This window comes from Salvelinus sp. IW2-2015, unplaced genomic scaffold, assembly GCF_002910315.2.
Source record: "Salvelinus sp. IW2-2015 unplaced genomic scaffold, ASM291031v2 Un_scaffold1381, whole genome shotgun sequence".
Classification (NCBI taxonomy): Eukaryota; Metazoa; Chordata; class Actinopteri; order Salmoniformes; family Salmonidae; genus Salvelinus; species Salvelinus sp. IW2-2015.
The window spans coordinates 71,050-86,953 of NW_019942871.1; the positions used below are offsets into that span (position 1 = coordinate 71,050).

Below are 15,904 nucleotides of genomic sequence, written 5' to 3' on the forward strand. Positions count from 1 at the left end.
CTGTCGGTGGGTTAGCATGTGCTAGCCAGTTTAACTGTCGGTGGGTTAGCATGTGCTAGCCAGTTTAACTGTCGGTGGGTTAGCATGTGCTAACCTCTTACCTTATCTACTCTGATCTCTCTCAGGTTCATCTGCTTGGACAGACTCATATTGGAGACCAGGAGGATCCATAGACAGTGTTAGAGGTTAGAGGTCAGACATGATGACATCACATGGAAAGCTGAGGATGCAGAGAGGGAGTCTGTACGAGTATGACTCCCAGGTCAAAGGTGAGAACATACAACTATACGTGTCTGTATGCGTGATGGGGATTCATACTGCCTCCTAATGGCTGATTTCTCTTGTTGTCATGCGTGTTCAAATACGTATGATAATGTGTCACTGGTGGGATCTGAACCCTGGTCTCCCAAAGGAGAAACCATAGTCTTACCATTAGACCAAGAGGTAATTGCCTTTTGGGTGATGCTGATTTTGAAATAGCAGGCAGGGTTATCTTATCACGAGGCCATGAGCCCGACTCTGGTCCGCTATATTCACCCCACTTCCTTCCTCCATGAGACATCGTCCCACAGTTGGGCGCCATTTTCACAAGTGGGATTTGAACCCTGGTCTCCCACAGGGCTACCTCATCACGAGACCAGGGGTCACGTCCGCTACGTGTTCACGTGTGTTCATATGTGTGTGTGTGTGTATATGTATATGTATGTGTGTGTGTATGTGTGCGTGTGTGTGTGACCAGATGAAGGTTCTGGACGGTCAGGTGGAAGTCAAAGGTCAACAGCTGTCTGACCTGTCTGAGTTCTTCCGTCGTCGTGGCGACATCGAGGCAGAGTACGCCCGCGCCCTCGACAAACTCACAGAGGTTCACCCTGAAGGAGGTGTGTGTGAAAACATTGTATTCTTCCTGTTTATTCTGTTATTGTTTGATCTGATAGATTCCATTTATTAATATTATGTTAGTACAGGAAACTCAACATTAATATCATGTTCATTATCTCTCTCTCTCCCCTCTCTGTCTCTCTGTCTCTCTGTCTCTCTCTCCCTCCCCTCTCTGTCTCTCTCTCTCCCCGCTCTCTGTCTCTCCCCTCTCCATCCCCTCTCTGTCCTCTAACCCCTTCTTCTCTCCTTCTCACTGCCTCTCTCTCCCGCGCTTCTGTCCTCTCCCTCTCTTTCCACTCTCTGTCTCTCCTGCTCTCTCTCTCTCTCTCCCTTCTCTCTGTCTCTCCTCTCTGTCTCTCCCCTCTGTTCTCCCTCCTCTGTCCCCGCTCTTCTTTCCTCTCCCTCCTCTCTCCCCTCTCTCGTCTCTCCCTCTGTCTCTCCCTCCTCATCTCCTCCGTCCTCTCTGTCTCTCCCTCTCTCTCTCCCTGCTCCCGTCTCTGTCTCTCCTTCCTCCTCCTCTCCCTCTCCCGCTCTGTCTCTCCCATCTCTCGTCTCTTCTCTCTCCTCCTCTCCCGATTGCGCTCCTCCTCTCCCTTCTGCATCTCACCCCTGTCCCCTCCACTCTGTGGAAGAGCAGAGTGGTTCAGTCAGGTATCTCAGTGTCTGGCGTACTGGTTTACTCAGACACGTGCATGAGAGCAGAGACACGCAGCGCTAGGTGACTCCTTGCACACACACACACTTCACACAGCGACTCACACTTCTTCCGAAGACACACACCGACTGCCTAAACGGGTCACGACACGACCACACTCACATTAATACTTGCACTACCTGAAAAACATAATCCAACCAACTTATGGTTGCCTTCCAGCCAAGTTCTTTCGATAGCATTGAAGTCTGTATTTTTCAACTGATCCTTAGTGAAAATGTAGATAGTGGTGTAGACTGGTTGATGACTGATTCCTAGCGTCGTCTCCATCGATCATTGGATTCTCTCTGACTGATCTCATTGATGCTGGATTCCTCGGAGTGTTGGTCTCTGAAGACCTGATTGTCCTCTGATGATGATTCGTTCTCTGATGTTGATTTCGTCCTGACTGATTTGCTCTGAGATGATTCTGTCTCTGTGACTGAGTTCGGTCTCTGACTGAATTCTCTATGAATGACGTTCTGTACTCTGGATATTGTCTGCTGTACTTGATGTTAGATGTTTGTCTTGACTTTGCTCTGCAGTTTGATTCGTCTCTGACTGACTGATTTGTCTCTGATGACTGATCGTCTCTGATCGACTGATTCGTCTGTACACTTTCGGGTTGGAGCGAGCGGTCGCATTCGCGCTTTGAGTCCGCAGGGTAGTATAACTTTTCATTACATTTCAATTAATTTTATAGACTAAACGGTTTGATTTGATCTTATCTTGCATTCTTCTCTAGCAGTACATAGCCGTCTTTGTATCAAAGATAGTTGCGTAATCTACTCGTATTTCCGATTCGTCACCTAACGCAAGTCCTATCAACTGCTTATCGCCTGCAGCTAGCCAGCTAGCAACGTAACACGTTAATACCGCACTGGCCAATCTTCACTCCAATAGCTTATAGCTGTGTTAGCTACTACATCACTGTCATTTGCGTCTCGTATGCAGATAAGTGTTAGTTGTAGGTGACTTGTGTTTTCGGTTCAATTAATCATTAATTTACGAGTGCTGGATTAGTTTTGAATGATATTTCCGAGTTAGCTCCAGTATTTGTCGTCCTTCAAGTGGAGACACTGCAGCTTAGCACGACACAGCTTACGCCACGTTCTACGAATCTAGAGACTTCCGCACTCAACAACCCTCGACATTCCGTTCGCTCCACAGTAGTAGTGCACATTTCATTTCATTTCATTACAGTAACAACGGTACGTTTGAATTTGTTTGATCTGTAGCTGCTACACAGCTAGCTACATAGCTCGTCTTTTTCATAAAGAATATTGTGTAGTCTAGAAGCGATTTTCCATGGATTAGTAGCCAAGCTGACTGTCGTTCTTTTTAGACGTACGTAATCAACACTGCTAGCTAGCCAGCTTAGCCCCGAATAGCAGCACTTGTAGAAACATTATTATCACTCAACGACAGACTTGATTAGTGTAGGTGTCACAACGCAGCCACTGCCAGCATATGCTACAAAGTCAAAACAACGCGCCACTGCAGCTAGGCCTACTTCGCAGTTACCTGTATCATCTTAATAATTTTGTCATGTTTTTGTCTATTGTATCAGTGTCTTGTCCTGTGCTTCCTCTCTGCTGTTTCTTTATTAGGTTTTTCACTCTTTCTCTCTCTCTCTCTCCTACCTCCCTGCTCCTCTCCGCTCCGCGTCTCTTCTCTATCGTTCCGTTCCTGCTCCCAGCTGTTTCTCATTCATCCTAAGACTCATTTACTTCTTTCACACGCTGTTCCCCTATTTGCCTCTGATAGAGTCCCTATTTCATTCCCTCTGTCTTTACGCTTCTGTCCTTGTCGGATTCTTGTTTTGATGTTTGCTGTCCTGGTCTTGTTCGCCCTGTCGTGTTTTGCCTTCTTCAGATCCTGCGTGTGAGCAGGTGTCTATGTCAGCTGACGGCCATGTGCCTTCCTTGTAAGCGACCCTGCAGTCTGTAGCGTCGCTGTCTCCCAGTCGTTCCTCTCTATTGACGAGAGGATTTCAGTTTCTTGTTTTTGCATTACCATGATCATAATCCAGGAGAATCATTATTTGTTTAATACTGGAAAAAGACTCTGGTTACTATTAGTCGCTTTTGGGTTCCTCATTCTATCCAGCATAACAGAAGAAGTCCGAACCGAGATGGACCCAGCGACTACGGATGTCTCTCAACACCTGCCGTCAAGTTCCAGGAGCAATGCTCGCGCAGACACGAGCAGACTTGGTCCTGCTGCGTCGTCTATGCCGTTACAGACCTGGCACTCAGGTCTCCGACTCTGTCAGGACAGTTTCAGAGTCTTCGTCGTCGTGCCACCACTACTTCCTGGTCTTCCGAGGCTCGAACCTAAGGGTTAATAACCACATCGTTACTCTGGGCAGCCACTCGAGGTGTCGCTCCTTTCTCACCCAGTGTGATTTGTGTTCTCTCTCCAGCCCAACACATACTCAGAGAGGAGAGCTCGGATCGCTTCGTCATATGCACTCCTTACTGGTCGGGCTCGGGAGTGGGGCACAGCTATCTGGGAGGCAAAGGGCTGAGTGTTCTAACGTTATCAGAACTTTAGAGAGGAGATTGATACGGGTTTTTGATCGTTCAGTTTTGGGAAGGAGGCTTCCAGGGCCTGCTTCCTATGTCAAGGTGATCGATCCATAACGGGATTACTCTATAGAGTTTCGCATCTGGCTGCATCCAGTGACTGGAAGAGCCGGCGTTGCCTCGCTCGTTTTCTGGAGGACTCCACGCTGAGGTTAAGGATGATTCTCTCCCGGGAGGTTCCTTCAGCGTGGGACTCTTTGATTGCACTCGCATCCGCATAGAACGACGGTAGACTCTTCGTCAGAACTCGTGAAGAAGAGAGTCGCGTTAACGGTGTTCCCTCTCCGCATCTCAACCATTCTCCACCGGCTCAGAGACTAGCCCATGCAGCTGGAGGTATTCGCATCTCGACTAAGGAGAGGGACGGAGAATCACCAACCGCCTTTGCCTCTATTGTCGGTCTCTGCTGACATTTTGTCATGTCATGTCCGTAAGGGCCAGAGCTCGATCAGTAAGCGGAGGGCTACTGGGGAGCGCTACTACTCAGTCTCTTCATCAAGATCCTGTACTACCTTGTCGGTCCATCTACGCTGGACCGGTTCGGCTGCTTCCTGCAGTGCCTTGATAGACTCTGGGCTGAGGTTGTTTTATGGACGACGCATGGGCTCGGAAACATGACATTCCTCTCAGACAGTTAGGGAAGTCCACGCCCATGTTGCTCTAGATGGTAGCTTCTCCCAGTATCAGATGTGAGACACTACCTTTAACCCTCACAGTTCTGGTAACCACAGTGAGACCATTCCTTTTTTGATTTTTCGTTCACCTTTTACACCTGTTGTTATTGGTCTCCTGGCTAGTATGTCATAATCCTCTTATTAATTGGTCTAGTAATTCATATCTATCCTGGAACGTTCTTGTCCTGTGATGTGTTTAATGGCTGCTATCCCTCCTGTCTTCTGTCCCCTCTACTCAGGAGGAACCTGGTGATTGGACAGGAGTGCCGGAAGGAATCTAGTGCGCACGGTCTTCAGTCGGTCCAGAGCCGCTCCCTTCTCCTCACGGTCGTTATGATTGTTGTATTGATCTCCTTCCGGGGACCCACTCCCCTCGGGGTAGACTATACTCTCTGTCGGCTCTCCGATACGGCTCTCGAGGATTATCTGTCTGTTTCTCTCGACGCCGGTACCGTGGTCCTTCTTCTCTCCCGCGGAGCGGGATTTTTCTTTGTTAAGAGAAGGGACGGTACTCTGCGCCCCTGCGTGGATTATCGAGGCTGAATGACATAACGGTATAAGAATCGTTATCCGCTCTCCCTTATGTCGTCAGCCTTCGAGATTTTGGGGAGCAGGTTCTTTACTAAGTGGACCTTGTAACGCTTACCATCTCGTACGCATCAGAGAGGGGGACGAGTGGAACGGCGTTAACACTCCGTTAGGGCATTTTGAATACCGGGTCTGCCGTTCGGTCTCGCTAATGCTCTGCTGTCTTTCAGGCATTTATTAATGATGTACTGAGAGATATCGCTAACATTTTTGTTTTCGTTTACTCTTCTTGTATCTGATTTTTTCACCGTACTCGAGATTCATGTCTCAGCACGGTTCGACGTGTACTCCAGCCGCCTTTTAGAAAATTGTCTCTACGTGAAGGCTGAGAAGTGCGCACTTTCATGTCTCTCTGTCACTTTCTCGTTCTGTTATTTCCGTATTCAGATGGATCGCTAAGGTCCAGGCTGTCAGCGATTGGCCCGTTCCTAAGTCACGTGTCGAGTTGCAGCGCTTTTCTCGGTTTCGCTAATTTATCGCGTTTCTTTGATTCGTCATGAATTCGGTCAAGTGGCTGCCCCTCTTCACAGCTCTGACTTCTGTCAAGACTTTGCTTTAAGTGTGTCGGTTCCGCCAGGGAGTTTTTGATCTCCTCAAGAAGCGTTTTAATCCGCCCCTATCCTTGTTACTCCTGACGTCCACCTAAACTATCATTGTCGAGTGTTACGCTTTCAGAGGTGGGCGTGGAGCCATTCTGTCTCAGCGCTTCCAGTCTGACGATAAGGTCCATCCTTGCGCTTACTTTTCTCACGCCTGTCGCCATCGGAACGCAACTATGATGTGGGTAACCGCGAACTGCTCGCCATCCGCTTAGCCATAGGCGAATGCGACAGTGGTTGGAGGGGCGACCGTTCCTTTTGTCGTTTGGACTGACCATAAACTTGAGTACATCCGTTCTGCCAAACGACTTTAATGCACGTCAAGCTCGTGGGCGTGTTTTTCGCTCGTTTTCGGAGTTCGTGATTTCTTATCGCCCGGGAATAAGAACACCAGCCTGACGCTTTATCTCTTTAGTTCTTTCTGTGGCTTCTCCGACCGCCGAGGGATCTTCCCTGAAGGGCGTGTTGTCGGGTTGACTGTCTGGGGAATTGAGAGACAGGAAAGCAAGCACTCACTCACACTGCGTCGCCGCGCGCTTGTCCTACAGTAACCTTCTGTCGTTCCTGTCTCTACTCGTCTGGCTGTTCTTCAGTGGGCTCACTCTGCCAAGTTAGCTGGCCACCCCGGCGTTCGGGCACGCTTGCTTCTATTCGCCAGCGGTTTTGGTTACTCAGGAAGCGTGACACGCGCCGTTTCGTGCTGCTTGTTCGGACTGCGCGCAGACTAAGTCAGGGACTCTCCTCTGCGGTCGTCTCAGACCGCTTCCCATTCCTTCTCGACCATGTTCTCACATCGCCTTAGACTTTTTTCCGTCTCTGTCTGGGGGACCTGTGAGAGCCCCTCAATAACGTAGGATTAAGAGTCCTAGTATTGTCGCGGTGCAGAGAGTGTCGTTAACCTTCCCTCTACGAATTAAGTTGACTCCGCGGTTCATTGGTCCGTTCCGTGTCTTCAGGTCGTCAAGTCCTGTCGCTGTCGACTGCTTATTCCGCGACATCTTCGTCGCGTCCACCCTGTCTTCCATGTTCCCTGTGTCAAGCCTTTTTCTCGCGCCCCATTCGTCTTCCCCCCCCCCCCCGTCCTTGTCGAGGGCGCACCATTTTCAAGGTACGGAAGTCTTGGACATGCGTTCTCGGGGACGTGGCCACCAGTCTTAGTGGATTGGAGGTTACGGTCTGAGGAGAGGAGTTGGGTTCATCTCGGGACGTTCTGGACCGTGCGTTGATTGATGATTTCTTCGTTGCCGCCAGGGTTCCTCCGAGTGCGCCAGGAGGCGCCTCGGTGAGTGGGGGGTACTGTCATGCTTTGTCATTGATATCATGTCTTGTCCCTGTGCTTCCTCTGCTGGTCTTATTAGGTTCTTTTCCCTCTTTCTCTCTCTCTCTCTCTCCTCCCTCTCTCCCTTCCCCGTCTCTCTCTCTATCGTTCCGTTCTGCTCCCAGCTGTTTCTCATTCTCCTAACGACCTCATTTACTCTTTCACACCTGTCCCTATTTTGCCCTCTGATTAGAGTCCCTATTTCTCTCTGTTTTCGCTTCTGTCCTTGTCGGATCTTGTTTGATGTTTGCTTTTCTGTTCCTTGTTCCGCCCTTCGTGTTTTTTGCCTTCTTCAGATGCTGCGCTGTGCAGCAGGTGTCTATGTCAGCTACGGCCTGTGCTTCTGAAGCGACCTGCAGTCTGTGGTCGCGTTCCAGTCGTTCCTCTCTATTGACGAGAGGATTTCAGTTTCCTGTTTTGGATTACCATATAATATCCAGGGAAATCATTATTTGTTTAATCTGGAATAAAGACTCTGTTACTATTACGTCGCTTTGGGTCCTCATATTCACCAGCTACAAATTTTAGTCATAAGAGTTCTTGCTACGTAAGCTTAACTTTCTGAAACTTCGAGACGCGTAGTCCCATGTCATTCCAATCTCTTTGGCATATAGCGTAGTCTCTTCTGTGCTGTCAACTATGTGTCTGTCTATCCCTGTTCTCTCCTCTCTGCACAGACCATACAAACGCTCACACCGCGTGGCCGCCGCACCTATCTGGTGGTCCAGCGGCGCACACGCCACGTTGAGTTCCAGGTCTCCGGTAGCCTCTGGAACTGGCGCATCTGCGGCCAACAAGGCAGAGTTAATCTCAGGCCTTGACCTCCCTCCAGTCCCTCGACTTCTGGGCACTGACGGAAACATGGATCACACAGATAACACTGCTGACTCTACTGCTCTCTCTTCGTCCGCCACGTGTTCTCGCACACCCCGAGAGCTTCTGGTAGCGGGTGGTGGCACCGGATCCTCATCTCTCCCAAGTGGTCATTCTCTCTTCTCCCTTACCCATCTGTCTATCGGCCTCTTTGAATTCATGCTGTCACAGTTACAGCCTTTCAAGCTTAACATCTTATCATTTATCGCCTCCAGGTTCCCTCGGAGAGTTTCATCAATGAGCTTGATGCCTTGATAAGCTCCTTTCCGAGGACGCTCACCTCTCACAGTCTGGGCGACTTTAACTCCCACGTCTACCTTTGACTCATTTCCTCTTGCCTCTTCTTTCCACTCCTCTCCTCTTTGACTCCCCTCTCCCTTCCCCCCCTACTCACCAAGCAGGCAATACGCTCGACCTCATCTTTATACGGATGCTGTTCCTTCCACTGAACCTTCATTGCAACTCCCCTCAAGTTCCGACCATACTGTTATCTTTTCCTCTCGCGCTTCAGTCCAACATTCCACACTGCCCTACTCGGATGGCTATGCGCGTCCCAATTCGCTCTCTCTCCCCGCTACCCTCTCCTCTTCCATCCTATCATGCTCTCCCTCCTTGCTCAAACCTTCTCCAACCTTATCTCCTGATTCTGCCTCTCAACCTCCTCTCCTCCCTTTCTGCATCCTTTGACTCTCTATGTCCCTATCTCCCAGGCCGGCTCGGTCCTCCCCTCTCCGCTCGTGGCTCGACGACTCATTGCGAGCTCACAGAACAGGGCTCCGGGCGCCGAGCGGAAATGGAGGAAAACTCGCTCCCTGCGACTGGCATCCTTTCACTCCTCCTTCTACATTTTCCTCTTCTGTCTCTGTGGCTAAAGCCATTTTCTACCACTCTAAATTCAAGCATCTGCCTCTAACCCTAGGAAGCTCTTGCCACCTTCTCCTCCTCCTGATCTCCTCCTACTCTCCTCCTGCCTCCCCTCCTCCTCCTCTCTGCAGAATGACTTCGTCAACCATTTTGAAAAGAAGGTCGACGACATCCGATTCTCGTTTGCTAAGTCAAACGACACCGCTGGTTCTGCTCACACTGCCCACCCTGTGCTCTGACCTCTTTCTCCCTCTCTCTCCAGATGAAATCTCGCGTCTTGTGACGGCCGGCCGCCCAACAACCTGCCCGCTTGACCCTATCCCTCCTCTCTTCTCCAGACCATTTCCGGAGACCTTCTCCCTTACCTCACCCGCTCATCAATCATCCTGACCGCTGGCTACGTCCTCCGTCTTCAAGAGAGCGAGAGTTGCACCCTTCTGAAAAACCTACACTCATCCCTCCGATGTCAACAACTACAGACCAGTATCCCTTCTTTCTTTTCTCTCCAAAACTCTTGAACGTGCCGTCTTGGCCAGCTCTCCCGCTATCTCTCTCAGAATGACCTTCTTGATCCAAATCAGTCAGGTTTCAAGACTAGTCATTCAACTGAGACTGCTCTTCTCTGTATCACGGAGGCGCTCCGCACTGCTAAAGCTAACTCTCTCCTCTGCTCTCATCCTTCTAGACCTATCGGCTGCCTTCGATACTGTGAACCATCAGATCCTCCTCTCCACCTCTCTGAGTTGGCATCTCCGGCGCGGCCACGCGTTGGATTGCGTCCTACCTGACAGGTCGCTCCTACCAGGTGGCGATGGCGAGAATCTGTCTCCTCACCACGTGCTCTCACACTGGTGTCCCCAGGGCTCTGTTCTAGGCCCTCTCCTATTCTCCGCTATACACAAAGTCACTTGGCTCTGTCATAAACCTCACATGGTCTCTCCTATCATTGCTATGCAGACGACACACAACTAATTCTCTCCTTTCCCCCTTCTGATGACCAGGTGGCGATCGCATCTCTGCATGTCTGGCAGAAATATCAGTGTGGATGACGGATCACCACCTCAAGCTGAACCTCGGCAAGACGGAGCTGCTCTTCCTCCCGGGAAGATCGGTTCAACATTGACCTGTCCATGCTAATCTCGCCATCACTGTTGACAACTCCATTGTGTCCTCTCCAGAGCGCTAAGAACCTGGTGTCCTGGACAACACCCTGTTTCTCAACTAACATCAAGCGGTGCCCGTTCCTGTAGGTTCATGCTCTACACATCCGCGAGTACGACCCTGCCTCACACAGGAAGCGGCGCAGGTCCTAATCCAGGCACTTGTCATCTCCGTCTGGATTACTGCAACTCCGTGTTGGCTGGGCTCCCTGCCTGTGCCATTAAACCCCTACAACTCATCCAGAACGCCGCAGCCCGTCTGGTGTTCAACCTTCCAAGTTCTCTTCACGTCACCCGCTCCTCCGCTCTCTCACTGGTCTTCCAGTTGAAGCTCGACATCCGCTACAAGACCATGGTGCTTGCCTACGGAGCTGTGAGGGAACGGCACCTCAGTACCTCCAGGCTCTGATCAGGCCCTACACCCAAACAAGGGCACTGCGTTCATCCACCTTGGCCTGCGTCCTCCCTACCACTGAGGAAGTACAGTTCCCGCTCAGCCCAGTCAAAACTGTTCGCTGCTCTGGCCCCCAATGTGGAACAAAACTCCCTCACGACGCCAGGACAGGCGAGGTCAATCACCACCTTCCGAGACACCTGAAACCCCACCTCTTTAAGGAATACCTAGGATAGGATAAAGTAATCCTTCTCACCCCCCCCCCCCCCCCCCCCTTAAAAGATTTAGATGCACTATTGTAAAGTGGCTGTCACTGGATGTCATAAGTGAATGCACCAATTTGTAAGTCGCTCTGGATAAGAGCGTCTGCTAAATCTATTAATGTAATGAAATGTAAATGACTGAATTGTCTCTGATGAATGTTCGTCTTGACTGATTCGTCTCATGATGACTGATTTGTCTTGATGATGATTCTTTCCTGACTGATTCATTACTGATGACTGATTTGTCTTCTGATGACTGATTCGTCTCTGACTGATGATTACTGATGACTAATTTGTCTCTGATGACTGATTTGTCTCTGACTGATGTCTCTGACGACTGATTCGTCTTGCTGATTCGTCTCTGAATGACTGATAGTCTGTGACTGATTTGTCTCTGATGACTGATTTGTCTCTGATGACTGATTTGTCTCTGATGACTGATTTGTCTCTGATGACTGATTCTACTTGATGACTGATTCGTCTCTGATGACTGATTCAACTCTGACTGATTCGCTCTGATGACGATTTGTCTCTGACTGCATTTGTCTCTGATGACTGATTCATCTTGACTTGATTTGTCTCTGATGACTGATTCGTCTCTGATGACTGATTTGTCTCTGATGACTGATTCGTCTCTGATGACTGATTCGTCTCTGATGACTGATTCGTTTCTGATGCACTGATTAGTCTCTGACTGATTTGTCTTGATGACTGATTTGTCTCTGATGACTGATTATTTCTGATGAGTGATTAGTCTCTGACTGAATCGTCTCTGATGATGATTTGTCTCTGATGACTGATTCGTCTCTGACTGATTCGTCTCTGATGACTGATTGTCTCTGACTGATTCGTTTCTGATGACTGATTAGTCTCTGATGACTGATGTGTTTCTTATGACTGATCGTCTTGACTGATTCATCTCTGATGACTGATTCGTCTCTGATGACTGATTCGTCTCTGACTGATTCGTTTCGCATGACTGATTAGTCTCTGACTGATTTGTCTCTGACTGATTCGTCTCTGATGACTGATTCGTCTCTGATGACTGATTCGTCTCAGACTGATTCGTTTTGACTGATTCATCTCTGATGATGATTCCTTTTTGACTGATCTCTCTCTCTCTCTCTCTTCTTCTCCTCTCTCTCTCTCTCTCTGAGTTCAGGATTGTGGTGGTTTGAAGCATTCGCTTCATAAATCTTCACGGTCCGCACCATGAGGGGATATTCCTTGTTCCAGGGTCCCAGAGAGAGGTCAACCACATCAGAGATGCATTCGAGAGAGGTACACACACACGCTCCCTTGATAAAGATGAGCAAAAAAGACAAGTCATTTAAAGAAAATCTAAATGATTGGCACCCCTTTTCAAACTGTTTGCACCCTCCCCTTGTGAGGATAATTGCACTGAGCCTTATCTGAAATGTTTRATGAGATTGGAGAACACATTGGGAGGGATCTTAGACCATTCCTCCATGCATAATCTTTACAGATCCTTCATATCCTTCGTCTGGTCTTATGGACTGCCCTCTTCAATRCKAACCACAGGTTTTCAATGGGGCTCAAGTCCYGAGACTGAGATGGCCATTGCAAAATGTTGATTTTGTGTTCAATTAACTATTTCTTTGTGGATTTTGCTGTCTGCTTGGGGTCATTGTCTTGCTGAAAGATCCACTAACGGCCACGTTTCAGTAGTCAACCAGGTTTTTAGCTAAAATGTCCTGGTACTCCGTAAAGTTCATGATGCCGTTGAGCGTGGACCAAAGAGCTCTATTTTCGACTAATCTGATCATAGCATCTGGTTCCAAGTACCAATGCCCTTTAGGTAATCCGGCTTTTTGGAAAGATGTCACATAGTAGAACTGCATAAGTGTTGACCTCCACTTCCTGGAGGACCGAGTTTTGCGTAAGTATTGCGCTTATGAATCTTCACGGTTGCTCTCAATAYAGGRTTTTRTTTCTGGCAACCCTTCCAAAGAACCTATCGGCTTGGASGTGGCAACTAATTGTAGATTTGGAGACTTTGTGACCTCAAGTTGCGACCAAGTTCTGTAATTCTCCAACTGTGGCCCTTGGACTTCTTTGCCTCCCGAAACAGCTTCCTCACTGTGTGTGGGGACAAGATACACTTGGGTCGTCTACCCAGTTAAGTTTACCATTGTTCGAGTGGGTTTAAACTTCTAAATTGTAGCCGTAATAGTGATAAGGTATTATTATTTGTACTTTCTGTACTCATTGGCTTGTTAAATGAAGTCAACAACCATTGTCTCTTTTCATATGGAATTATTTTCTTTCCCCATGGTGAGGATGAAATAGGGATTTTACATGTGTGTTACCTCCTTTTTATTCCCAGTGAAACTAGAAGACATTAAAGGCCACAATACAGTTCCTTATCTGAGATGAATTAAAAATAAGTAGAATGTTAATGGAGATTAACATTTTGTTTGATTTTATTTCTAAGAAACATTAAATATCATTCAGCATTTTTACACCTTTCTTTTTTTAGATTTTGTTTTACTTTTACTTTTACACAAATCTCTTTTCTCTGAGCATTGTATTAGTATAAAATAATATAGAGTGTAACCTCCACATGTTTTTGAGCATACAATATAGCAAAGGCATTTGTATTTTTTTAACAATCTTATTTTGCTCATCTTTATCAAGGGTGTCAACCATTTTTGGGTGATTGTAGGTGCCTGCCTAGAGAGTACTGGGAGTGTTGAGTCAGATGCCCATGCAAAGATTATATTTTGGCGTCGCAGAGTGTGTGAGCATGGAAGAGAGACAGAGTGAGAGAGAAAGAGTGGGTAGTCTGTGTGTGTGTGTCTTGTGTGTGTTGTGTTTGACAGGCTGCGGGTGAACATTTACATTTAAGTCATTTGCAGACGCTCTTATCCGAGCGACTTACAAATTGAAAAGTTCATACATATTCATCCCTGGTCCCTGTGGGAATTGAACCCACAACCCTGGCGTTGCAAGCGCCATGCTCTACCAACTGAGCCACACGGGACCTGAACAGTGACAGTGCTTCGTTGCCTGGGAGACAGAGGGCAGTGGACGCAGTGGAAGCCCCGTCCAAAAGATCCCCTCTCTCCCCCTGACACGCAAAACCCCTCTCTCCCCGACACGCCAAAACCCTCTCCCCATGACATGCCAAACACAGGGTAGGACATGCTACGCACGCGCACACGCCGCACACACAAACAACACACACACACCTGGAATGTACCAAAACACTTCATCAGCAATTGTTCTCACTTATTTTTCCTCTTTCTCTCTCTCTCTCCTTTTTCCCTTCTCTCCCCCTCTCTTTTCCTTCCCTCTCTTTCCTTTCCCCCTCTCTTCTTCCCTCTCTTTCCTTTCCCCCTCTCTTTCCTTTCCCCTCTCTTTCTCTTCCCCTCTCTCTTTCAGGACGTCAGTAAACAGATGAACTCTGTCTTCAAGAGCTCTTCTCTCGCCAGCCACCCTGCAGCCTGCTACCCATGCCCCTCCTTCCTCTTCTTCCTCCTCTCTCCAGGGGGCAGGAAGGTGGGGTTTAGCTTCAGGGGTGGGCTTCTTTAGACGCAGCGGACCAATAGAAGGACAGAAGCAGAAGTGAGCCGATAATGATGATTTATTTTTCTGACACGTCTGTGTGTGATATGACATTTAGTATGTGATGGATGATTGTGTGTGATGATATTAGTATGTGATATTGCTTGTCTTTTAAACCTGTCTCAGTGCTGTCTATCTCTAATAGAACAAGGATGGGTTTGGGTTTCCAACAACTCAGGGCTTGGGTACTTACCTATTTTTGTATCAATTGTTTTAAACTTGATATAACAATAATTTAAAACACTTAGTAAGGGTATAAAACATACTTTTCAATTACAATACCAAACTGGTCCAACAGCATATCCAAGATGGCCTCCAAAACCAGATCCTTCGATGCTGGTTAAAATGTGAAAATGTTTATTTCGCTCCTCCCACTCTAGTAATTCTAATCTCTGTGGTTCTGAGGGGCTTTGTCCATCTAGTCATATTTCTATGGATGCAACCCTCCTCCCTCTTTCTTAGACCAGTGTTTCCCAAACTCGGTCCTGGGGCCCCCCTGGGTGCACATTTTGGACTGGGGGGGATGGGAGGCAGGACCGAGTTTGGGAAACACTGGCTCTAATGCACGTTGATGATGTCACTGTATTAAAATCTTCTGTGGTAAACCGATGAAAAATAAATAATAGATTCTGATTGGCTGTCCTCGTGTTATTGTCATATAGCACGTTCAGTTTAAAGTAAGTTTAGTTATTTATTACTAGTGTGTGTGTGTATACACGTGTCAGAAAAAACAATTTATTGAAAGTATTAAGTATCTGTCATGTTAGATATTAGATCATCTACTGAACTAAATACTACAACCTACCATCTACGTATATAGTTGAAGAGGAACAGAATATCAGTGTATGACAATGGGGGGCACTCTGTACAGAATATCAGATTTTACAAGTCCTGGAGGAGAGGTGTTTAAAGTCTTAGGACACCCATCAATCAGGAGGCTGGGTGAGAGAAGTGGGGAGATATTGGAGGGGTGCTGCTACTGGGGGGTGGTACACTGCTGGAGGGGTGCTGCTACTGGGCGGTGGTACACTCCTGGAGGGGAGGGGTGCTGCTACTGGGGGGTGGTGTACACTCCTGGAGGGGAGGGTGCTGCTACTGGGGGTGGTACACGACTGCTGGAGGGGTGCTGCTACTGGGGTGGTACACTCCTGGAGGGGAGGGGTGCTGCTGACTGGGGGGTGGTACACTGCTGGAGGGGTGCTGCTACTGGGGGGTGGTACACTCCTGGAGGGGAGGGGTGCTGCTACGTGGGGGTGGGTGACAAATCTGCTGGAGGGTGCTGCTACTGGGGGGTGGTACACTCCTGAGGGGAGGGGTGCTGCTACTGGGGTGGTACACTGCTGGAGGGTGTGCTGCTACTGGGGGTGGTACACTTCCTGGAGGGGAAGGGGTGCTGCTACTGGGGGTGGTACACTGCTGGGGGGT

At 48.5% G+C, this 15,904-nt stretch overlaps 1 long non-coding RNA gene and 1 other non-coding gene across 2 annotated transcripts; one reads left to right on the forward strand and one right to left on the reverse strand.

The window, feature by feature from the left end:
- The first annotated feature begins 6 nt into the window (after positions 1-6).
- On the forward strand, positions 7-15,112 carry LOC112070629 (uncharacterized). The gene is made up of 2 exons (XR_002893936.1): positions 7-269; positions 14,297-15,112. It is a non-coding gene; the product is annotated as an uncharacterized lncRNA (long non-coding RNA).
- On the reverse strand, positions 13,823-13,897 carry trnaa-ugc (transfer RNA alanine (anticodon UGC)). The gene has a single exon. It is a non-coding gene; the product is annotated as a tRNA-Ala (tRNA).
- Positions 15,113-15,904: the final 792 nt, after the last annotated feature.